The sequence below is a fragment of the Tachypleus tridentatus genome, chromosome 7 (genome assembly GCF_004210375.1).
Source record: "Tachypleus tridentatus isolate NWPU-2018 chromosome 7, ASM421037v1, whole genome shotgun sequence".
Lineage (NCBI taxonomy): Eukaryota > Metazoa > Arthropoda > Merostomata > Xiphosura > Limulidae > Tachypleus > Tachypleus tridentatus.
This window is the reverse complement of record NC_134831.1, coordinates 145,450,968-145,475,597: the sequence shown is the minus strand read 5'-3', so window position 1 is coordinate 145,475,597 and position 24,630 is coordinate 145,450,968. Positions and strand designations below refer to the sequence as shown.

General features: G+C 34.3%; 1 long non-coding RNA gene across 2 annotated transcripts in view; it reads right to left on the bottom strand.

The window, feature by feature from the left end:
* LOC143256829 (uncharacterized) overlaps positions 1 to 20,889 on the bottom strand; it is a 62,411-nt gene extending 41,522 nt beyond the window's left edge. Inside the window, exons 1-2 of one of the 2 annotated variants that reach the window (XR_013031564.1) lie at positions 20,605 to 20,889; positions 7,384 to 7,446 (exon numbers count right to left, since the gene is read on the bottom strand). This is a non-coding gene — a long non-coding RNA (uncharacterized LOC143256829). Of the gene's footprint in view, positions 1 to 7,092; positions 7,447 to 20,604 lie in introns of both variants that reach the window. The other variant, XR_013031565.1, reaches the window with a different exon arrangement.
* Between the last annotated feature and the right edge of the window lie 3,741 nt (positions 20,890 to 24,630).

The window sequence follows — 24,630 nt, the reverse complement described above, 5'->3', positions numbered from 1 at the left end:
CTGTTCTCGTTGTTGATTAACAATACATTTAAAACTGTGCCTCCTCTGATTGGCTCTCTGACTAGTTAGTACAGAAAACCGTAGTGGATCACTACAAAATCTTCTCTTATTCAATACTTATCTCCGTACAATTCCAAACAATTTGTGTTAAAGTAAATTCTCTATATTTACTGGATCGGAACTACAAAGGGGGGGGGAGTCAACTGAAATACCTTCATATTTTTGTAAGTGAACACAAAAGATAAAGGAAAACTGGTGATTTTTTCTCTTGTGCTAATAACAGTATTGATGCGTTACGAATGTACCATGTGTTGCCTCTTTCAATCTTTTCCACTTTTATGGCAAAGATACTCAAGTGTTGTAATCAACTAAGTCAGGTATTTTCTAAATTGCTGTAATTGTTATCAAAATGAAATTTTCATGAAATTTTTATACATAAAGAATACTCATTTTCAGTAAATTATAGCATATAACGAACGAGTTTTGTTGTTTACTTGAAATGCAAGTATTGTATGAAGTTGTATAAGCAATTTGGTCTTCTTTAACAAACTTCAACATGGAACATTAGCTACAAGTAGCTGGAATTATTTCCTGTTTTAGCTTTGTTTTTTTTTATTCGATGAACAATGTTGCGGTTGCTTTCAACCGATTTGAGAGATAATTGATGATTACATTTTATACGATTTTTTTAACCTCTAATAATGAAATATTTTTATATCCATCCTCCATATTCTGGCAAACTGTTTGACTTTGTGAAAGACATCCTAATGTTGGGTATGGTATTAAAGGCTCTTCAACTGAAACATTTTGTTACTTCTTTTAGTTTTCCTTTATTGTCTATCAAACAAAATAAATTTTTAGTATATCTTACAACTTAAATGAATATCTATTGGTTATTTATTATATATAAAATTATTTATAAGGTCGAATGAAACTTATAAATAGGTAATACCATCTTTCAGGTTCATTATTTCTATTTGAGACGAGTTAACAGTAGTGACGTAAATACTTTAGCAGAACTCTATGTACTTCTTGTTTTTATAATGATAATATAGACTTGCATAGAAATTATATAACATTAAGATTAATTTTTAAGTGTCTTCTTATGCTTGATTACTGGCCCGGCATGGCCAGGTGGATTAAGGCGTTCGACTCGTAATCTGAGGGTCGTGGTTTCGAATCCCTGTCGCACTAAACATGCTCGCCCTTTCAGCCGTGGGGGAGTTATAACGTTTCAGTTAGTCCCACTATTCGTTGGTAAAAGAGTAGCCCAAGAGTTGGGGGTGGGTGGTGATGACTAGCTGCCTTCCCTCTAGTCTTACACTGTCAAATTAGGAACGACTAGCGCAGATAGCCCTCGTGTAGTTTTGCGCGAAATTTAAAAAACAACAAAAAACAAAAGAAAACAAATTCGTGATTACTTATGTATGTCTGGAAATATTAACACATTTATGCACATGTTGATGGAATTTCAAATATAGTTTTGATTTATTTCCTAAACTGAACATTACAGAGACCACGTATACCATATTAAAATAATTTTGGAGCTTGACCATATCATTACTGTCTCTGTCGTCAATCCAGTTATGTTCTATCTGACGACCGTACATCTTGACAATAACTCTGCAGCGTAGTCTCCATTCCAAAAGGCTCCATCAGAGGTTGTAATGTCCAAAGTACATCACTCCTTCGTGCAAGCTTTTTACAATCCATCTAGTAGAGAATGGTGGCTTTCCAGCACTTATATCAACAGTTAGATCAGACATAAGTCAGTAGGTTCTACATCTGATGACTTTATCTGTATATCTTCACATGGAATAGTACGAGTACCCATTTCATTATACAACTACTTGTGTATTATGGACATCTCATGGAAGTAATATGTGTGCACATAACTTATGTCCTCTTTCCATACAGAGATCTTTTTTCTTTTTTGTTTATATTGCCTGGAACACATGAACTACTTTTGCCACCAACCTTTTCATTCGGGGGTTCTCAACTGTTACGAGATACCACAGCTGGAGTACGACTTGTTGCAGGTCTCTTTCTGGATGATTCTTGTACCCTAAATTAATCCATATTCCTTCTCTCTCCAATGTGATTAAACGTATAAAATATTCGTTATTAAAAATTCTAAATCTCCGATATGAACACAATTTCACGATTTGAGTGTATGAATATTTTGCGTTGGAAAGGGTGTTTACATGTTCTTCCCAAAAGTTATCAATTATCGATAACATTGCACTGATTGCGGACCCCAGACAGTGTTAAAATGTTGATATGATACTTTCCGTTCCACACAATTTCACATTGACTGTGGTTTCACGTGATTTGCTGATTTACTTATTTAAAATCACTTTTACATAATGTACTCAACCATCTATACACACTTTACAAAACATTTGTTCAACTTATTATAATCTCAAAAACTTCAAAAGACATTATTTTGACATTAATAATTTCAGTATGTTTACCATTCATGTTAATTTCCGTAATAAACGTCTTACGTGAGTAAGAAGGCTCTGTGCCTGGCTATTGAAAAATAATTAAAGCATGCATAAGGCCAAACTATTTACGAAAAGTCTAATTTCTCTATTTGTATCTGGAAGAAACTTATGGAAAATACTTGTATGTATAGAATGAATTCACATACAATAGTCAACAATGTCTTATTTGATTAATGCTATTAGAGGTTAAAGTTTATCAAAGATGGTTCTTTCAGCCACATGAATCTCTTTTGATAAGCTCAGCCAAGTTTTAAAATCCTTTGCTAGTGCATCAACTATAAGCACCGGTAACAGCGTAAGCCAATGTCCACGTGGCAGGATAATCGACAGTGCCATTGTTTCTTTATTCCATTTTTTTCTAGTGAGGTGCAATTAAGTAATTTCATCTTCTTTACAGACAATGCCTTTGTTATCCTTACACTTATGTCCTAATATGGATGGTGCTTCTTTCTGGCTGTAAATAATATGCAGTTCTTGCATGGTGTCTCTGCATTACACAACACTTTTGACTAGCAAAATGTAGACTTCAGTCTGATTGTTGTGTGTGATATCAATAAATGTGTTCCGCTACTGGTTTTGTGAAGTATATTCAGTGTCATATCACAGGAGCTTATGACATACAAACAGGAGTAGTGTATATATATAATGGTAATACTCCAGTTGAAGGTCAACAAATTCCCAAAATGCAAAATAGTAAAAACACCAACAAATAGCCCCCCCCAAAAAAAAGGTCCAAAATCATTAAAAAACATCGAAAATTATTATCATAATTTCTGTCGTTACTCTACTATACAGGTCTCAAGTTTTACCCCTCCATTTAGAGGCTATGACGGTTTGGTGCCACTCTACCACTTTGAAGGAATCAAAAATATAAGTTGTGCCTTTAACACCGCCCTGAAAGAGAGTCCTATGGTATTTGTAACATCAATTTAAGAATAAGATTTATAAGAACGAAAAATTATTCGAATATATAAAATGTCATAAAAGAAAATCTCTTTGAATTTCAACTAAAAATACCCAAAATGATTGCAAAAAGGTCAACGTGAAATCTCAAATTCACTTATATGAACTTTCATACTTTTATTTTTTATTCTTGTCAAATAAATATTCTTTATATTCCTTGAATGTAATTTTTGATGATTTTGGATTATTTTTGGTGTTTGGGGGCTATTTTGGACGTTGGCCTTTTAAGTGGTGCAGAATCATTATATATACACTATTAACCGATTGATATTCATGTCCATTTATCATGTATTAACAACACAATACTATTTATTACTTCCAACTACTTATTTATACGTATATATATGGCAAAGACTAAAGGAAACTAAATAGGATTAGTGCTTATCATATTTTTGAATTTAATCTTCAGCCAATTTCTTCGTGGTTGAGCTTGGACACTGTTATAATGTTTGTAAAATATTACGTGTAGTTTGTTGAATCATTTCTGCTTGGCACTTCACAAGTTGGTTCTATACACAAAAATTACTGAGAAGCTTTGAAATGCTTTCTTGAAAGACCTCCAGGTTTGTTATACTGCTTAGTGAACCGAAAAGCTCGTTGGAATATACATAATTTTGAAATATAGTAATCTATAAGTCTATCAGTCTTCCAAGATCCTAGAAGTTCACCAGCCTTCAGTTTGATGCATTATTTTTTCATAAATGGAATTTTCAATACCATATGTGAAACTCAGTTCATTTATCGCCCTTTCTTACATCACAGTAATTATGGATTATGGTTTGTTGACATATATGTATGTTTGACAATGCGTTTTATGGTGTTTTGAATTTCCAACGATCAAACTGCGCTCAGTATCGTAAACAATGTGTCTGTCTAAGATGAATTGGCAAATTTACAGATCTGTTAAGACTAACTTTGATGATCGTGTTCAGCGACTCAACAACATGTGAAACAATGTATCTACTGATAACAAGTGCAATTGAAAGTACCTAAAGTAAGATACGAATCTTAGAAGCTGTTAAGTCTAGAGTTTGATAGATTGTTTAGGCAGAGTATTCATGATGAAATTTGTAGAATGGACGGCAACTGCCTGTTGTGGAGACACAAGTGTAGAGGACAACGTTTCGAAAGTTTCAACTCTAGGGTTGTTGGATAAATTTGGTTCTTAACTGTTTCGTTCTGTAAATAAATCTCTAAACAAAATATATTTGCATTAACTGCTCGAAGACAAGCCTTAATTTTGTTTCAGGGGCTGCTTCAGACTTCTTCTCAAATAGTAAAGAACCAATAACAAATATAAAGTACCATTATTTTGAGGGGCTGCTTCGTATAACTTCTCAAATAGTAAACACCAATAACAAATGTAATGTATCATCACAATTGGAAACATAAAAAAAAAAGAGAGATGAATAATCTATCTCTGAACACACTTCTGTGAAGACTATCTCCAAACGCTTCGTGTGTAAGACATTCTAGCTACATTTGCAATTGTAACTCGAGGACCAACTTTAAATCCTCAAGGTTTGCTGCGCATGTCTTCTTCATAATAAAACATCAGTAACAATACAATGCACCATTCCCACTGGAGTTTCTGTAACACAGCAAAACAAGCGAGAAGATTAAATAACTCAAGTAGCATTAAGTTAAACTGTTAAAGCCTATTAACAAGTATCGAAGAAGATTTTGAAGTTGATTCTGCAACTATAATTGGTATATAATCGTTTAAACCATTATGTTTTCTTCAGATTATTCCATATAGCATCTGTTTTTCATTGGGACAAAAGTTTTTCTTTATTTACAACAATGACAACTGGGAATGTTTGCTGGTCTTGTTTTTGTTTCTAATTTCGCGCAGAGTTACTTGAGGGCTACTTGCGATAGTTATCCATAATTTTGAAGTGATCGACAACTAGTCAGCATCATTCACCGCCCACTCTTTGGCTACTGTTTACTAACAAATGATACGACTGGCCGTAACATCATAACGTCCCTCGAAGCTAAAAGAGTGATCATATTCGGTGACTGGTTTCGATCCCGAGACCTGCAGGTTGCGAGTCGAGAGACCTAATCACAAGAGCATGCCAAGCCAGTTGAAACTAGCTACATAAACAGTGGTTGAAATAATCCTGTCTTGATTATGCCTCTAATTTCTTCAGTTTGAAAGAGAGCTACCATTTTAAGTGGTTGTTGATTAGTTGAGTAAAGTATATTTATGAACTTGCCTAGCTTGCTTGTCTATCCCTACAAAGGTATCAGCTATTTTCAGTGCCAGTTTGGCGTGGGTCAGGCATGGCCTAATAATTAGCCTGCTTGGACTTTGATTCCAAGGATTCTTGGTTCTTGTCCCTTTGCCTCAAATTCTCGCCCTGAATTTTTGAGGCATGAGAGTACTATAAGAAAGAGGATTAACTCCCGTTATTTGATCAGATAAAATTAGCCTAAGAATTAACAGTGAATGCTGTCTTCTCTAAGGTCTGTCAGTTTAAACACAGGGACAACTAAGCTGTGTGTAGGTAACCCTTGTGAATACTCATAAGAAAATTCTCAGGCTTGGTTTCAATTTCAGTGAAAATAGAAAAAAAGTATGTCAAAAGTTAAGAAAGGTATTTATGTGTTTCAGCGTTTGTTTTAGCGCAAAAGTCTCAGTGAACAAAAAACAGTGTTTGCCGCAGGGAATTGAAGCCTTGATTTTGGAGTTGTAAATCCGTAAATTTACTGTTGACTCAAGGAAGTCGATAGTTATACGATTGTATTAAATGTATTACTTGTGTTGGATTGACTTTAACTTTATTTTTTTATTATAATTAATATTATCTCTATTCAAAAAGCAGTAACACCTGGTTCTTTAATCAATGCACGAAACAAGAAAAAATATAATAAGTTAAAAACAAAAGCTGGTGAAGTGATAAAAGTAAGGCAGTGAATCAACCAGCCAAATTAATTACAATAAACACAACCTAACAGGCCCGGCATGGCCAAGCGTGTTAAGGCGTTCGACTCGTAATCTGAGGGTCGCGGCTTCGCATCCAGGTCGCGCCAAACCTGCTCGTCCTCCCAGCCGTGAAGACGTTATAATGTGACGGTCAATCCCACTATTCGTTGGTAAAAGAGTAGCCCAAGAGTTGGCGGTGGGTAATGATGACTAGTTGCCTTCCCTCTAGTCTTACACTGCTAAATTAGGGACGGCTAGCACAGATAGCCCTCGAGTAGCTTTGTGCGAAATTCCAAAACAAACAAACACAACCTAACAAACCAACAATCAAACAGATATTTATCCACCTTATTTGAAGAGACAAACGGTATTGTATTAGACTGAATTTTAATCTTCTCCTTTTTACTGGACAATAAACATTAAGCTTGTATATTTATAATTAAACATAAAGCTACACAAGGGGTTATCTTGGCTGCCCACCACGGGTATTTGTAAGCCAGCAGACATCCCGCTGTGCAACATTAAGTATAACAACTATTGTACAACTGTATTTTTCATGCAACAATAAAAAATGAGACAAAGGATGAAATACACATTTACTCAATGAAATCTGATTGTTTTTCTTCTCTTTTCTTGGTTAGATAAACATAAAAGTTTACAGACAACAATGCGCTCGAAATCTAGTCTCACCATAGACGTCTGTCATTTTGTATTTGGCCTGGCACGGCCAGGTGTTAGGGCGCTTGACTCGCACTCTGAGGGTCGCACGTTCGAATTCTCATCCCACCAAAGATGCTGGCCCTTTCAGCTGGTGGGAAATTATGTGACGGTCGATGGTAAAAGAGTGGGCGGTTGGTAGTGGTGATTTGCTGCCTTTTCTTTAATCCTTCACTGCTAAAGTCGGGACTGCTAGTGCAGATAGCCCTCGTGTAGCTTTGCACAAAAATTAAAATAAACCGAAACAATTCTACCTTCACTTACATATAACATAGTGGTTCTCTCTTCACTAGAAACAGAGTCCTCAAAACGTTGAATTCTTGGACACTGCAATCAAAGAAAAATAAAAGCCATCACTCGTGGTTAATGTAAAAAGTTGGTAGTTAGTATAGCAACTCTAATTAAACCAAAGTAATTAAAATGTTAAATTTCCAATGACATGTTTATATTTGCTTGTTTTGTTTAAGCCATTATATCTGCATTTATATCTTTAAATACATTAAAACGCTTCCATATGTTATGGTAGTTACATGTTTGTTGTTGCTGTTTTGTAGTGTGTGTTGTTGTTTTTTTCCGTCTTCCTACAAAGCGCGACAAGGCTGGTAATTCGTTTGATAAGAGTAAGTTTGACCGTGAACCCATGTGGCAATCATTGACTTTGGTGCTACGTAACTTTTACATACAATGACTGCTTAGCGTTCAGAACAAATTCAGTCTTTTTAATAGCCGAGTAAGTAACATCGGAATCAAGCTGTTATATAAGGGGAGGGGGAAGGCTACAATCTCTAATGAAAAATTACTAAAAATTATAAAGAGCAATCAGTAAGCCCCACGCTGGTACAGCAGTAAGTCTAAGGATTTACATCGCTAAAATCATTGGTTCGATCTCCCTGGGTGGACTCAACAGATAGCCCGATGTGGCTTTGCTATAAGAAAACACACACACACAGCTATCAGTAAAATTATCGTTAGAAATAAATATGTAAGGTATAAAACTGGTTCTGTAGAAATTGAATCGCCCTCTGAAGATTCGTCACTTAGTGTGGAACATCAGAAAGTAATCTGACCGTAGGTGTTTCTTTGATACGTAGTCACGTGTTTATTTAGTATCTACATGGTCACATGCTTAACGTGCGAACATGGTCAGTGGTGAGTGAAATGTACACAAAACTTTTGCGCAAAGTTCGTTCGTCCCAAACCTGCGTGTTAACAGTTGCTTGACAAGAATCGTCGAAGAAAGAAAAGAAGTATTTATCATAATTCTGTAACCATACATAACTGGTTCTTTATCACAACATAACACCTAGTTTGCTACGACTTATAATAAAACACACATTACGCAGTTAAGTTGTAGACTGAAATGATGACAAAAATATTAATTATTTTCAATAATAAAATCCCATTTTCTGATAGATTTTTCTGGGTCATTATTTGGTATAACCGTAAGTCAAACTTTACGGTAAAGTAAAACATACCAATAAATCATTTTTGGGTATGTATTGCGCATTATATAATTATATTTTGTACTCTTGCTAATTTATAGTTGTTGTTGTTTTTTTCGAAATGAACACTTAACGTTCGTGCTTCTCTTTGTTTGTTTGGTTTGTTTTTGAAATTTGCACAAAGCTATTCGAGGGCTGTCTACGCTAGCTGTCCCTAATTTACCAATGTAAAACTAGAGGGAAGGCAGCTAGTCATCACCACCCACCGCCAACTCTTGAGCTACTCTTTTACCAACGAATAATGAGATTGACCGTCACATTATAACGCCCCCACGGCTGAAAGGGAGAGCATGTTTAGTGCGATGGGAATTCGAACCCGCGACCCTTGGATTACGAGTCGAGTGCCTTAACTAGTTGGCCATGCAGGGCCTTATCTTTGTTAATCCAGATGTTAACATCTGCTAGGACGAGTAATGAAATGTAAACGTCACAGCAATGTTGTATACGCTTATCAAGTGAGATTTTTGGTTTAAAAATAAAAACATATATATATAATGCACAATATACGATTTGTCGGTATGTTTTACTTCACTGCGTAAGTTTGACCTCCAGTTATAACAACTGATGACCCACAAAATTTTTCAGAAAATGAAATTTTAAGATTGAAAATAATTAATTTTTTGTCTTTTTTTTTTTTAAGTCTACGAGTTAACTTTCTTCCAGTGGCATAGCGGCATGTCTGCAGACTCACACCGCTCAAAACCGGGTTTCGGTATCTGTGGTGCTCAAAGCACAGATAGCTCATTGTGAAGATTTGTGCTTGATTCAAAAAAACAACAGCAACATGTTAACTGCGTAATGTGTGTTTTATTATAAATTACAACAAACTAGGTGTAAAGTTGTGATAAAGAACCAGTTATATGTGGTTGTAGAATTATAATAAATACTTCTTTTCTTTCTTAGACGATTCTTGTTAAGTAACTGTTAATACGCAGGACATTGAATCGGTCTGGGATACTTTGCACGAAAGTACTGTGAGCACATTTATTCACCACTGACCATGTACGTGTCAAAGAATCGCTTACACTCAGATTAGTTTCTAATGCCTTTTCAGCCGCGGAAGCGTTATCGTGTAATAGTCAATCCCATTATTTGTTGGGAAAAGAGGTAGCAGTGGTGACGATAACTGCGGCCATGCCTCTAGTCTTTCACTGCAGATAGCCCTTGTGTAACTTTGCGCAAAATTCGAAACAAACCGAAAACCATCAAAGTCCAATTCAGCCATTAATAAACTTTTAGTAACGTGCTCATTATATTGACCAATTCTCTGAATTTTATCTGAATTCTTTTGACTTTTCTTCTGATCTCAGGATGTATATTTTCTTTAGTTAGTTTTTAGCATCTGGTAATCATTGTTTGTTTTCATTTCGCGCAAAGCTACACGAGGGCTATGTACGCTAGCCGTCCGTAATTTATCAATGTAAGACTAGAGAGAAGGCAACTAGTCATCACCACCAACCCTCAACTCTTGGACTACTCTTTTACCAACGAATAGGGGGATTGACCGTCACATTATAGCGCCCCCACGGTTGAAAGGGCGAGCATGTTTGATGCGACGGGGATTCGAACCCCGAGTAAAGCGCCTTAACCACCTGGGGCCTCTGGTAATCATTCGTAAGTATTTTACATCATATAATTTGTTGTTTGTTTGTTTGTTGTTGTTTTCAAAATTATGCACCTATAAATCTGAAAATGTCCATTGTAATTTAGTTAAAACATTGCAGAAGAGATTACAAAATAGTGAATTGCTGGAAAGTGCAGTTAAAAAATCGATCACTTTTAAAATTTGTGGTTTCCAAATGTAGTTTGCATGGGCAACGTATTGGATTACGAAAAATCGCGAAATAGATTGTTCAGTTACGTTGGTGATCCTGTTTCTTAGTTGAAGGTAAAAATCAAATCTCTTTGCTTTTTTTTTTTTTACAAACTTGAAGAATATTCAAACTTTACATGCTAGTTTAATAAACGAAATCATAGCCTTGAGATAATGCGTAAAAAAACTCGTGATCCTGATAAGGTATATCTTGCAATTTTATAGAAGATTCAATCAAGAGCTGATAGGAACCTTGGATCTTTAACAAGTCGTTTTTTAATTATATTTGGGTCCTACTATTGGTGAGATGGCATAATACATCGGTTAGGAGTCATTTGAGAAATCATTTTAAAAACTGACAATTGATAAATTAAACGTAATATTGTTTGCAACGGTGAAATTTTCGGATGTGATAATCTTTCTAGAATCCTTTGATAATTTTAGTTGTTGGCTGGTTGAGAACAAGGGTGTACAATGGGCTATTTATACTTTACCTACCAGGAACCGATTCCCACTGAACGACCCGTAGGTGGAAGAGGGACTACAACAACACTTTTGTTTTGTTGTTGTTTCTTATGACTGGACGATTGAGGTTAAACTAAGGTCTGTTTGGGATTTTTGTAGTTACACACGCGAATATATATATATGTGTGTGTGTTAAAATTCGCTATCTGTGCTAACAGTAATAAGTTGCTGAAAAAAGCTGATGAGGTAAATATTGTTCTGATACAGAAGGGTTTCGACAAATTTAGAGTGTAAGACCAAACGGTAAGTTTATAATACTAAATTATATGAAATGATCTAGCTATTATGTAAGAAACAGGTGCTTCAGAAGCTGAGATTACCTAGATGTTATTGTTGAAAAAAGCCTGATTGCATGTTTGATTGTGACGACTAAAATCGACCCAGAATTAGGATTTGTTGAATTAAGGACAAAAAAAATTATTTCCTTTTTAATTTAAATACGGTAAAAAGGCTAAAAGAATGATATGTAGGTTTAAACCTTTGGAGAATATCTTACAGAATTTACTTCCTTTGAAAGTTAGAACTAGAAGTGATGCCCACCAGGTTTCCAAGATGCTTAGCCCTTACTTGACAGCAGGTTGGAAGTCGTTCTATGATTTTAGACCAATAAACTCGGTATTGCTGACTAGAGTATCAAAGACAACTATATTTATAAGATTTGACAAATGTTCTACTTTATAGTGGTGTTTTAAACTCAGAAATATCAAATTATAGTCTAGTTTTCCTGATGATACGCTAATGCAGTTGAAACAACGTAGAAAGTTACGTGTCTTAAAAAATTCGTACTTGTAAAACTTATGAGCATTTTTCTTCACTTACCTGTGACTGGGTTTTTGTTTGTTTCTTTTTTTTATAGATAGGTCGAAGTAAATTCTACGAAATACCAATGTAAATGTAATAAGCATTAACTTTTATTTCAGACGCGTGTGAACTAAATGTTCACCTCAAATACCCTAGGGGCATAACCTTAAGATACAGAGAAAAACATTTTTTTCTTAATTTACGTAAAATATTTATTAAATATTAGCGTTTTAAATTTGATTTTCAATTCTTCTTCTTCTAGGGACACACTGATGTCCCTAGGTTGTTTGAAGCTGGATATTTAAATTATCTTCTTCAAGCTTTCGAAGTACAACCAATCACATGAATAAACTAGTAAGGAAATATATGTGATCAAATGTTAATTTAAATTAATTGGCCAAAGCACTAGCAGCCTTTGGCAGAATTATGTTTTTGAGCCTGACTAGATTATTTTAAATCATTGCTCCTCACGTATACATAAAAATGCAATTACCTGTCAATTGACTCATGAAACGAGAATATTTTAGCGCCATCTATTGCATTGTTTAATAGACTTAATAAACAATGATTACATTTTTAACTGATTACAATTATAGCTTCGTAAGCGCAAAGTGTATAATTTACTGCTATACACTTAGTCATAATTGTATAAATATCCAATAAAGTTATTTGGTGACGTTATAGGGTAACTACTTGTAATTTAGAAAGCTTGAAACTTTTAAAAACTAAATTTAAAATACAAACTCAAAATATATTCTGTTGGTGTGTTGTTAAGTGCAAAGCTTATCAAAGAGCTATATGTGCTCTCGCTACTATTGGTATTGAATCCTGGTTTTAGCGTTATAAACCTTCAAACGTACTTCTGAGATACGGGGAGAGGCAAATTCACAGAAAAAAAATCTAAATATCAGTAACCGAAATAGCAATTATTCGATATAAAGTCTTGTTTGTTTGTTTTGGAATTTCGCACAAAGCTATTCGAGAGCTATCTGTGCTAGCCGTCCCTAATTTAGCAGTGTAAGACTAGAGGAAAGGCAGCTAGTCATCACCACCCACCGCCAACTCTTGGGCTACTCTTTTACCAACGAATAGTGGGATTAACCGTCACATTATAACGCCCCCACGTCTGGGAGGGCGAGCATGTTTGGCGCGACTTGGGCGCGAACCCGCGACCCTCAGATTACGAAGCGCACGCCTTAACACGCTAGGATATGCCGTGCCAGATATAAAGTCAGCCCTCTTTAAGTTGGTATTAATATACGAATGCTATAAAAGTATCAAAATGTACCGTAACTGTGTAAATATGAAGTTTTTAAACATTTAAATATATTTCAATAACGTATGTAAATAATCTTTTATGAAACATAAAACTGTTGTTATCCTTATGTAATTATATCTATTTTTTTGAAATAGTGACAAAAGAGTATTGATAAATGAATAGATTTTAAGCTCCAAGTTAATTCTTGAAATTTTGTTCGTTTTGTTTAGGCGACAAGCTATATAACAGGCTGTATTTAGTCTTTCCAACGTGTAAGGTAGCCACGTAAAAATAGAACGAATTCAAAACGCATTTTAAGCACCTAAAAAGCGTTATCATTCGATAAGATGGTCATAAACTGTTCTCTATCAGTCGTGGATATCGAACCTCAGATTTTTACGTTGTAAGTCCATAAACTTATCCCTTACCGCCGAAAAACGATTCGACAAACTTAGATTTTGCTTGTTATTTTTAGAAACCGTATTTCAATCCTAATATAAGTCTAGTGGTTTGTTTTGTTGTATCGCAAAGCTACACAACAGGTTATCTGTATTCTATCTGCCAAAGGAATCGAAGCCTGTATTTTAGAATTATAAGTACGTAAACTTACACTTGACCCACAGGGGGTCGATCCTAGAAGCTCATTTAGTACTCGATATTTTTTTAGACATTGCGTTTACTACAACCTAAGAAAACTTTCGATTTACATTTATCGTATTTTACCTATAAGTAGGTACACAGAATCAACACGTATTAACGATTTATTGATATTTTTCTGCCTGACATTTTTTAATAGAGAGCAGTCCGCCCATTTTGTAGTTTTGCTTTAAAACAACAATTTTATGCGGCTATCTTATCAGGTGATAACAGTTTTCAGGTGCTTAAAATGCATTTTGAACTCCAATTCTTACATGGTTATATTCCACAAAAGTATCAGACGTTCAAGCTTATATAATGGTGTAAAACCGTTCAAAAACGATATTAATCACATATTTCTTTCAATACTACAGGTATATAAAAAAAATTCATTCATCTATAAAATTTATCAACCAATTTCTTCTTGTGTTACAAATTATATTATTCCCACTTCCAAATAGAAGTGTCCTCAGTTGGTACAATGGTAAGTCTACGGATTTACAATGCTACAATCAGCGGTTCGATTCCCCTCGTCACCGAGCAGATAGCCCGATGTGGCTTTGCTATAAGAAAAACACGAACCAAATAGAAATTATAACTTTACCATTTCATTTTTTAAAAAAATGTTTGTGAAATTGCACTGTTCCGTGGCATGTCTAGAAATAAACATTTGTGTGAAATTGTCAGAGAATTAAAATATATTTTACTGCAGACAAACTTTGTCAGTGGAGAACCAATGCTAACAACCCCAAAATTCAAAAGGAGCTCCATTGCACGCCTAATAGAAGTTGAGCAACTAAACATACAGATAGAAATTTGAAAACTGTGAGTTTTTTGTTACGAATATCATTAACACAAACAAAATAATTAGTCGTTTTTTTGTTTTTATTGTTTTTTCTTTGCAAAATAAATTAAAAGTAATAGAGATGAAGAATTTTGATGGGTTTCTTTTGCCAGTTCAGTTGTGACAAAAGTTTTTCAAGGTTGTTGTTGAACAAGTATTATGGAATAAATTATTTATTAAAATGAGTTCATACTGAACGTGAAATTGCTTCTTGTTTTCATGGAACAGTAGGATACAGTGGCATACACGATCACATGTAGTTATGTAACGTAAAGAACATTATCCTTTTCATGTGACATGCAAGTACATTTAATGTGAAAACAAAATTCTTAGTAAATAAATTCCAGACATTAAAACAGGAAACATAGCTAGTTTTACGTTATATGCATGAAAAAGACACCTCAAGAATTAACATTGTTTTACTATAAAGTAAATAGTAAAATTATTTGGTTTTTATTTAAGAAACAACCCCCAAAGTTGCAGACCCCATGTTTTTTCATCTGAAAAAAAACAATTCCCTGAAAATCCCTGCTCATATGTATTATTAAAAACGGCTTGTATCTGTCTCTGACGATTTTTTTTTTTTAATTTTCCGATTTCCTGAACCATTATTACCATTAAACTTTTAGGGATACGTCGGACATTTCTCCAGAAGAATTCTAAAAACCTTTTGGTTTATTTATTTCTCTACTTTTACAAGTTTGACAACTATTTCAGTTTTCCCTTTCTACTGCAGGAGAATAAGGCACGCCGTTTCCATAAAGACAAAAACATTTTGTTTGTTTATTGTTAAGCACAAAGATACACAATGAGCTGTCTGTGATGCCCACTGCGGGTAACGAAACCCAATTTTTAGCGCAAGAATACATTGTACCTTCAAAAATATAAAAGGTTTAGTGGCAAAAACATACATTTTAGCACACGCAAGATCTCTAAAACTATGCTCTCTTGTAAGAGTAACATATACAATGTGGCGTAAATCTATGGTTTCTTTACGACAATAACATCAATAGCGTAGTGTAAGACTACGACCTTTTACAACAATAACATATACAACGTGACATAACAATACGTTGCTTTACGATGATGACACATACAACGCGGCATAATACTATGTACATTCACAACAATAACATATAGATAGAAACGTAAGTTTCATATTCTTAAAAACATACCATTCAAAGCTTAAGCTCATGGAAAGAACTTGCAAAACAGTGAAGGTTTGACTTGTTCTTGTTATTTTAATCATTATTATAATAGTTAAATATTGTAGTTAATTAGTTTCTTTGTTTAGACTTAAACTACGCAATGGGCTATCTGTATTATACGCATCACGGGTATCGAAACCCGGTTTTTAGCGGTTGAGTCTGCAGACATACCGCTATGCCACTAGAGTTCAACTATTTTAGTAATAAGAATAATATGTCACATTAGTATACTATATTTTAGAAAATTTACATTCTCCCTGCATTACCCAATTATTTTGGTGCAACTTAACTTCGTATAATAATAACTACTCTAATATTACAAGTTGCATCAAGAATAAATAGGCAAAATTCGGATCTATATGATGAAACATGAAAATTAAAACATACATAGTGAAAAAGAACTTCAAAAACTAAAACTATCACTAGCAACAAAATTCAAACTTGTTATATTTATTAAAACAAATCCATAAAAAAATAAATCCACTATCGAGCTCGTAACACTTACACATAAACACACACAAAGAGAAATAAGAATTCAACCATTTGTCAAGATAATACACTACAGAATATATAAAGTTTTAAGGACAATGTCTGTTGTGATGGCTTCCAAAAGCGTTTGGGATATCCCATCTATCAGAACTAACTCAATGTAAATAAACAGCAAGACAGCTAGCCAAGGAAGATGAAATAACGGTTTGGGATCAAGCGCTTAAAAATAATCCTCAATTTCTACGTTTGTAAAACACCAATCTTCACTTGTAGAGAGTTGTTAATATATAAAAAGAGATATGAAGGCCTGGCTTAGTAGCTAGCTCAGTAATAAACAGAAAAAATTGCAAACAGTATCCTCTAAAAACTTGTGGGTTAATGTTTATCATTGTATTTCAGGACGACTGGTATGGGTAATAGCACTTTTACTAATAAAACAGAGTACAACGTTTCGACCTTCTTAGGTTAACAAAGAGTTAATACCCATAGCAGTCGTCCTGAGATATATTTTTTACTTCAAGTGGTTTCTCCTCATCACGAATGTTGATAATTTTAATATTATTAAAAATGAAAGGCAGATGGCGCGACTCAACTTCGTTATGCAGCTGTTTCTTTGTTAACAATCGCATAATTTCAATAGAAAATATAGGTCAACAAATGAATACACCAGAAAGCTACTTTTTTCATATTGTAAACCTTGTTGGCCTTGGGAATGAAAAATTTTCTGTATTGTATGAATTTGTTAGTTAACATTGCAGATTTTCCATTATTGCTGCAAATCTAAATAATAGTGAGCGAGCTCAACAAATATGTTTTACTATAATCCCACATTACTTTTTGATATTACTGTTTTCGTGTTTATTTATTCCACTTTTTCCATGTACACACACACACACATGTACATGAAATCACCAGAGCTCGTGTCATATCACTGTAATAGAAAACACATTAAACTTCAGAAACTTCAGTTTCAGGCCTTAGAAGAAATGAAACATAAGTTTATCATCATTTTCAAATTATCTCTTCTTTATTTTCTTTGAAGGGGTGAGACATATGCCTTCATTAACATCCATATTTTGAAATCGGGTGGGCATTTAAATAATAATAATAATAATTTTGAATCAAAACATTCTTCCTCCCAGTTAAATATAAAGTTGGAAATATTCAACATGAACGACACCTTGTGACCATGTGGGTGAATCAAAGAGCCCCAAAAGAAAGAAATTAGCAACATCAGCTATCACCAGAGCTTTGTTTTGCTCTTTGAATCAGATAGAGGAGTGACTGTCACTTTTCTAACGCACTTATAGCTAAAACTGCGTATTCTGTGGTCTCACGTCTCGAACCCCAGACCCCATCAACCAAGGACTTAAACGCTATTCACTAGGCTGCACTTACCTCTGTTTAAGTGTATTAAATTTGAGACCATCCAGCCACGATACTCTGGAGAAATTCGTATCATACTTTTATCTGCACTGTTATTTGTCTTAAAAAGCAGTTTTTAAAAGGTCTAAATTTTTATTTTCTTTCTCCCAACTGAGTAACCATATGCTGGTCACTCAGCATTTTACTTGGAAGTTTCACCCTGTTTATTACGTGTATTCTTTATGCAATTCTTTGTCAGAAGAAAAAAGAAAATAGACAGCTATTAAATTTCTTCTTTCTTTTTTTTTTGCACACCTTAACTATTGTCGTTAAACCAGAGACATTACCAGGACTAATAGGATAATATATGTATGTACAGATTTATACTATCCAAAAATGTCTGTAGAAAAAAAAAGGAATGCAAAAATGTAACCACTGTTTAACACCCGTAAAGAGTTTCTTTGTTTGTTTTGAATTTCGCTCAAAGCTACACGAGTCGTCCCTAATATAGCAATGTAAAACTAGAAGGAAGGTAGCTAGTCATCACCACCCACCGCCATCACCATTGACCATCACCTTATAACGCCCCGACGACTGAAAGGGTGAGCATGTTTAGCATGATAGGGATTCGAACCCGCGACCCTCAGCTTATAAGTCGAGTACCTTAACCATCTGGAGCTGCCGAGCTTCCCATGAAGCGCGATTTCGTGTTTTTTGGTGTGTTTTTTCTCAAGAACATCAAAAGTGTAGCCAATATTATAGAATGGTATTTATTTTTACAAAAGCATGCGAATCATTTCTTCTACACAAATATTTCAAGTGATTTACATAATAGTTAAATTTTCTTTTAAATGAGAAAATAGCGAGTTTTTAGAATATTGAGGTGGATTTTCGAACATCTCCTTAAATCCTATCCCGGCAATGTCATAAATCTCATTTATAAAAAAACAAACAACATAAAAACAATTATCTTAAATGGTTTCTAAGGGTTTTGATATCTTCATCCTCCCTCTCAGTGTATGGTGAAGGAAAGGTGCGATTTATTACGCTCAACAGCCTTCAGTTAACGCTAACACGCCTTTATTCTTTCATATACAGATAACTAGAATTCCTCCACCGGTTCGGTAATGCGGAAGTGTGCCAACGCCTTATATAGTATCCTGACGTCACCATGATTTAATTTCCTCGCCTATCCCAACGAAGCTTCTTCTTTTTACTTTAAATCAGGGTTTCTCAAAGTAAATTATGAACTCTTTAACGTTTTATTTAATAGCTTTAAAACTTTGTATTTTAAAATATGAATCATACCACATGATTGCACCTTGATTAACGTCAGTTTTTATTGGTTTGTTCGTTCTTGTTTTTCTGTTGTTAGTCGCGCGGAACTTATACTCGACAAACGTGACTGAAAAATTATTATTACTATGAGGGAGTGGGGAGTAATCTGTACCTCACGTAAACTCCAGGAAGTCCACTTTTCTTCGTCGTGTATTGAATGATTACATCAACCTTTATTCATTACAATTATTTTTCATTTTGCTTAAGTTATTAATAATATTTGCAATGTGAACATCTCCAGAGAAAAACAAAACAAAAACAAAGCGTCGCAGTATGGCTAGCTGATTAAGGCACTCGACTTGTAATTTGAAAGTCGCGGGTTTGAATCCCCGTCACATGCTTGCCCTCTCAATATGTGACAGTCAACCCCACTATTCGTTGATAAAAGAGTAGCCTAAGAGTTGGCGGTGGGTGGTTATGACTAGCTGCCTTCTCTCTGGTCTTATACTGCTAAGTTAGAGACGACTAGCGCAGATATCCTTCGTATAGCTTTGCGCGAGATTCAAAACAAGCCAAACAAACCAGAAACAAAGCTATAATTTTTTTGCATCGTTTCTTGTGACTTTTGAATTACGGCCTGGCATGACCAAGCGCGTAAGGCGTGCGACTCGTAATCCGAGGGTCGCGGGTTCGCGCCCGCGTCGCGCTAAACATGCTCGCCCTCCCAGTCGTGGGGGTGTATAATATGACGGTCAATCCCACTATTCGTTGGTAAAAGAGTAGCCCAAGAGTTGGCGGTGGGTGGTGATGACTAGCTGTCTTCCCTCTAGTCTGACACTGCAAAATTAGGGATGGCTAGCACAGATAGCCCTCGAGTAGCTTTGTGCGAAATTCCAAAACAACAACAACAACGACTTTTGAATTAAAATTCTTTATAAGTCATTGACATTCTAATCTCGCGACAACCAATACAATGCTACATTAGCCCGCGAAAACAAATGTTCACCTCATTGCTATAACTTTATTCAAATAAAAATTATATATTGTTTTCAATTAATGTGAGAGTTCTTCATACATTTTTTCTAGGTTCCGATATTGTTTTATTGTTTGTTTGTTATTAAGAACAAAGCTACGCAAGGGGATATCTATGCTGTGCCCACCACGGGTATCGAAATCTTATTTTTTTAGTATCATAAGTCCCCAGCCTTATCGTTAAGCCATCAGAAGACTTTTCGTTCTAGTGCAAAGTAGACAGCGGGGAACCGAACACAGGACTCTGGCGTGAAAGATGTGTAAATTTATATTGACTCACGAGGAGATATTTTATAAATACACTTGAATTTCCTGAAAAGGCTACCTATGTATTCTCAATATTTCAAATAGTTGTTGAGAATGATATTGAGGTCAAACAGCATTAAAAAAGTGGCTTAGTCAAACACAAACCAGCTGAATGAGATGCTACTATCTAGTATGTATCAATAACATAAAAAAACAAAATGTTGGAAAAAAGAAAAACATTTGATGCTTTTTTAACGTTTAACTCTGAATATTAACTATATACGTTATTCCCATTTTTTTCTTTATTGTAAGTTCTTTCAGTCCATTGTGTTTTCAATGTGTATCTAGATAAATCTTTCACTTAACTAAATCACACCTTGACGATTCTATTTATTCACTGAAACAACATATCCTAAATGAGAAGCTCATTGCGCCGTTTCAGATAATTAAAGAAGAAGAAAAAAAGAAAGAAAGAGATCAGTTCTTACCTTATGTGCTTTCCATATGTTTTTGAATCATGTGCTCTCCTTCCCAGGAGAGCCTTAAGATCAAGTGAAAAATGTACAGAAGCCATTCCGTTCTAGGAAACTTGGTTATCAGCCAACTAGCATTGAGAACCTGAGGCAGATGTCGACTTCCTGGCATCATGCCAGGAATGTGTTGTGTGCTGCGGCATTATGAGTTCCTAAAAGTACTATAATGTTAAAAGACGGTTGATATTTGCGTAAACAAAATCATTATGTTTTTTTATATTATTGATAAGCTTTGAACAAAAGAAAGTTAGTTACGTAGTTCACAGCTATGAAGTAACTTGTTAATCAATGAAAACATTTCGATACAAGAAACTAACTAAAAATACATAATATAATGAATCGATACACAAGAAAGGCAAAACCTATAGTGATTAGAATGCATTTAATCATTAATGAGGTAGCTTCGCTGTTGAAGATAGTTTCGGCCATAATTTCAATTATGCTCATGAAGCTTATCCAGTTAAGGAAATTTATAATCCTGGAAAACTTATACTACTGAAAAACGGGTTTTGATACCCGCTATGGGCAGGGCACAGATAACCTATGTGTAGTTTTATATTTAACACGAAATGAAAAATGAAGAATAATAAAAATTATTTGAAATATTATTACCAATGATACTGATAAAACTAGCTCAGAGATATATAAAGTGTGTCATTAATAAAACAAAACACATAAAACTAGCTGTTACTTTCTATATAGCCCATTGCGTAAGTTTGCACTAAAAACAAACAAATCTGTTTTATTCTTCAACATGCAAACAACTTACCAGTACAAGAAACTTAAACATTATTGTTTTATTCTGATTTTGTAGCTTTTGTTTTGCCCCAAGTGGCTCAGCGGGTATTATGAATGGTTTTGCGCTAAAAACTGGGTATTGATACCTGTGGTGAGAATATAACGGCCCAGTAAATAGTTTTTTTACTTAACAACAAACCAAGATTGTTTTTTGTTGTTTTTTCTCTTTTCTGATGCTGATGTCATTCATGCGACTAAATCCCATTGTTACTGTCAGAACACTTACTTTATAATAGTATGTATGGTAATGCATACTTCGCAATACGTGTGTTGCGCTAAGGATTCTTCTACAGTAGGTGTCTGTTACTTGTTTGCGATGAATTTGACAATAAACGAACAGCACGCACTCCACTTGTTTTTAATATAATATACATATTTGAAAGTTAAATGCTTGTACAAACATTATTTACAGTATGGAGGTCATAGTTGTATCTTAAACACTATACAGTTCTCTTCTTCTTGTCAAATGTCCACTTAAGCCAATTCAGTTGTTTTAGAATTCAGTTTACAAGCCGAACTATTTTAAATATTTAAGTTTATTGCAATAGTATCCGTGTATAATTCACTTACGCTGTCTAATGAGACATCACAATTGTATCCTGAACTTCCAATAATCGTCTGTTCTTCGAACTTCCAATAATTGTCAAATTCCACTCAGGTGGGTACAATTAGTTTAGAAATCCCTTCGACAAAACAAATTATTCTCCTTATCTCTTTCAAACTGTTAATCTCACTCCAACATATCAATTATTAAGCAGTTCTCTCCCACGACGGTTAACTTTACGTTTTCTAACTTTTCTCTATCGAACTGCTGTATAATGTGACGTCACTTTAGTTTTCGTTCTGCTCGTATGGTCTCAGTTATTTATAGGTCTATCACTTAGACCTTCTCGAAAGGACCTGGCATGGCCAGGCGGTTAAGGCGCTTGAAGCGTAATCCGCGAGTTCGAATCCTCGTCACACCAAACACGTTCGCCCTTTTAGCCGTGAGGGCGTTAGTATGTAACAGTCAATCCCACTATTCATTGATAAAAGAGTAGCCCAAAAGTTGAAAGTGGGTGGCGATGACTAGCTGCTTTCCCTCTAGTCTTATACTGCTAAATTAGGGACGGCTAGCGCACATAGCCGTCGTGTAGCTTTGCACGAAATTTAATAAAACAAACAAAAACAAGCCTTTTAGATATCTCTATATCCTCGGCAACAATGAATTACAAATATAACTAACAATACTTCCAACATTCAACAGTCTTTTGTATCTAACAGTTATCATAACTGTTAATCTATGCTATTTTGACCAGTCATAAACGTCCTATTGTTTCGAGATAAAATACTTTGACTGAAGCTACATAACCAAAATTATTTTCTAGTTGGATTGAAAATGTATTTTTCAGTTCTTATGCTAAAGCAGTTGTTAATATAGCTTTAATTTTGACGTTAATACCTAGATTAGATTGATCAATTAATTTTTATCTTTATTTATTTATTTATTCATTTTACAAACTTATTAAGATGAAGTTTTTCTCAAAATAGTATGTGGATTTTGGATCAACTTAAATCTTCTAAACTTAGAAATATACTATAGGAATTGTGGCTGAATGTGAAATATCGATGATTGCAAGATTGGTCAACTAACGAATCAATACAGTCTAATCATTATAATACTTTGTTTTATTAATTTTACGTGCTCCTGGTTCGACATGTATATTCAATCAGCTACGTTACTCATTCTAAGTTAATTGTTTGTTCCGGCCTATTTAAGTATGCGCATATAGCTTGCTTTGAACAGAAGTTATTGATAAAATATATAATCTAATGGATTCAAGTATAGCATTCGTAGCACCTCGCTAGTACACCGGTAAGTCTACGGATTTACAACCCTAAAATCAGCGGTTCGATTCCCTTCGGTAGACTCAGCAGATAGCACTAGGGAGCTTTTCTAAAAAAAAAAACACAAAATTAGTGTACATAAAGTAGGGATAAAAAGATAAAAAAATTTACATAATAGATAAATAAACATGAATTTTTCCAATTCAATAACTTTTTCCTTGAAACTATTATTTCACTGACTGTTCAAAATATGTCTCTATGCATCGCTTTATTATTATTTGAGAGGTTGTTTTTCGTCGTATATGGAAGATTTGAAAGAAACAATGACAAAAATGCTGATACAGACTTGTAAAAAGGCAGAGATTGTCTTTTTGTAAAATATGAAACAAACGCAACTTTGCTTATAGCATTAAACTTCCTTGAATTGTCCAATCGTTTTCCGTTCTTCAAACAGTCAGCGTGCACTCATACTAAAATTTCTTGTTCAATGATCAACAATACTAGGCACAGAGCTTCTTACAGAAGAAATGGAATCCGAACGCACAACACTGGGAGATTAACACAGAAAATAAAGTTACTGTAAAAATACAATCTTGTAAGAGAAACAAATATATTTTATCGTTTCTGGCAAATACTATTCTTATAGCTAAGTACTAATTTTTCATGTTAAGACTAAAGAAGAGCAAATACTTGAAACACTGCAAGACAAAATAAATGTATTTCTGTTTCGACATTGTATTTTGCACTAATTTCTACTATTTTGTGCACTTAACTTTTCAAACGATTTTAATTTTACGAACCTATAATGAGAAAAAAATTGAATAGTGTTATTTTTCACACATTTTAAATGATTAAGAAAATATCACAATGGACTCGATTTTCCGAATAACTTTGATATTAATTTTAACATATAGTAGTTGGCGTTAAAATCAGACAACTGTGTGAACTGTTTGTTTGTTTTTAATTGAGCACAGAGCTACACAGTGAGTTATCTGTACTCTGCCCACCACGGATATCAAAATCCGATTTCTTGCGTTATAAGTCCGTATGTGTGAGGTGTAAGTATAGATTAAAGAGATAGTCTAGATTAACCGTTAAGCATCATAAAAGTTACATGATTTTTATGATTAATGAAATGTTAAGTTTATCTTTTGCAAGCCCCGTGAGTTTTTAGCAACCCTTATTTGCTCAAAGAAAGTTTCATATGAACCTTTGAGTAAAGAAAGTCTTAATTAACCCTATGAAACTATTTTGCTATGTTATATGTTACATACATATATATTATAGATGTTTTACACCTTTATACTTCCACTATAGCTTTAAAGTGAGTTCAATGACTTAAGTCTGCTAATAACA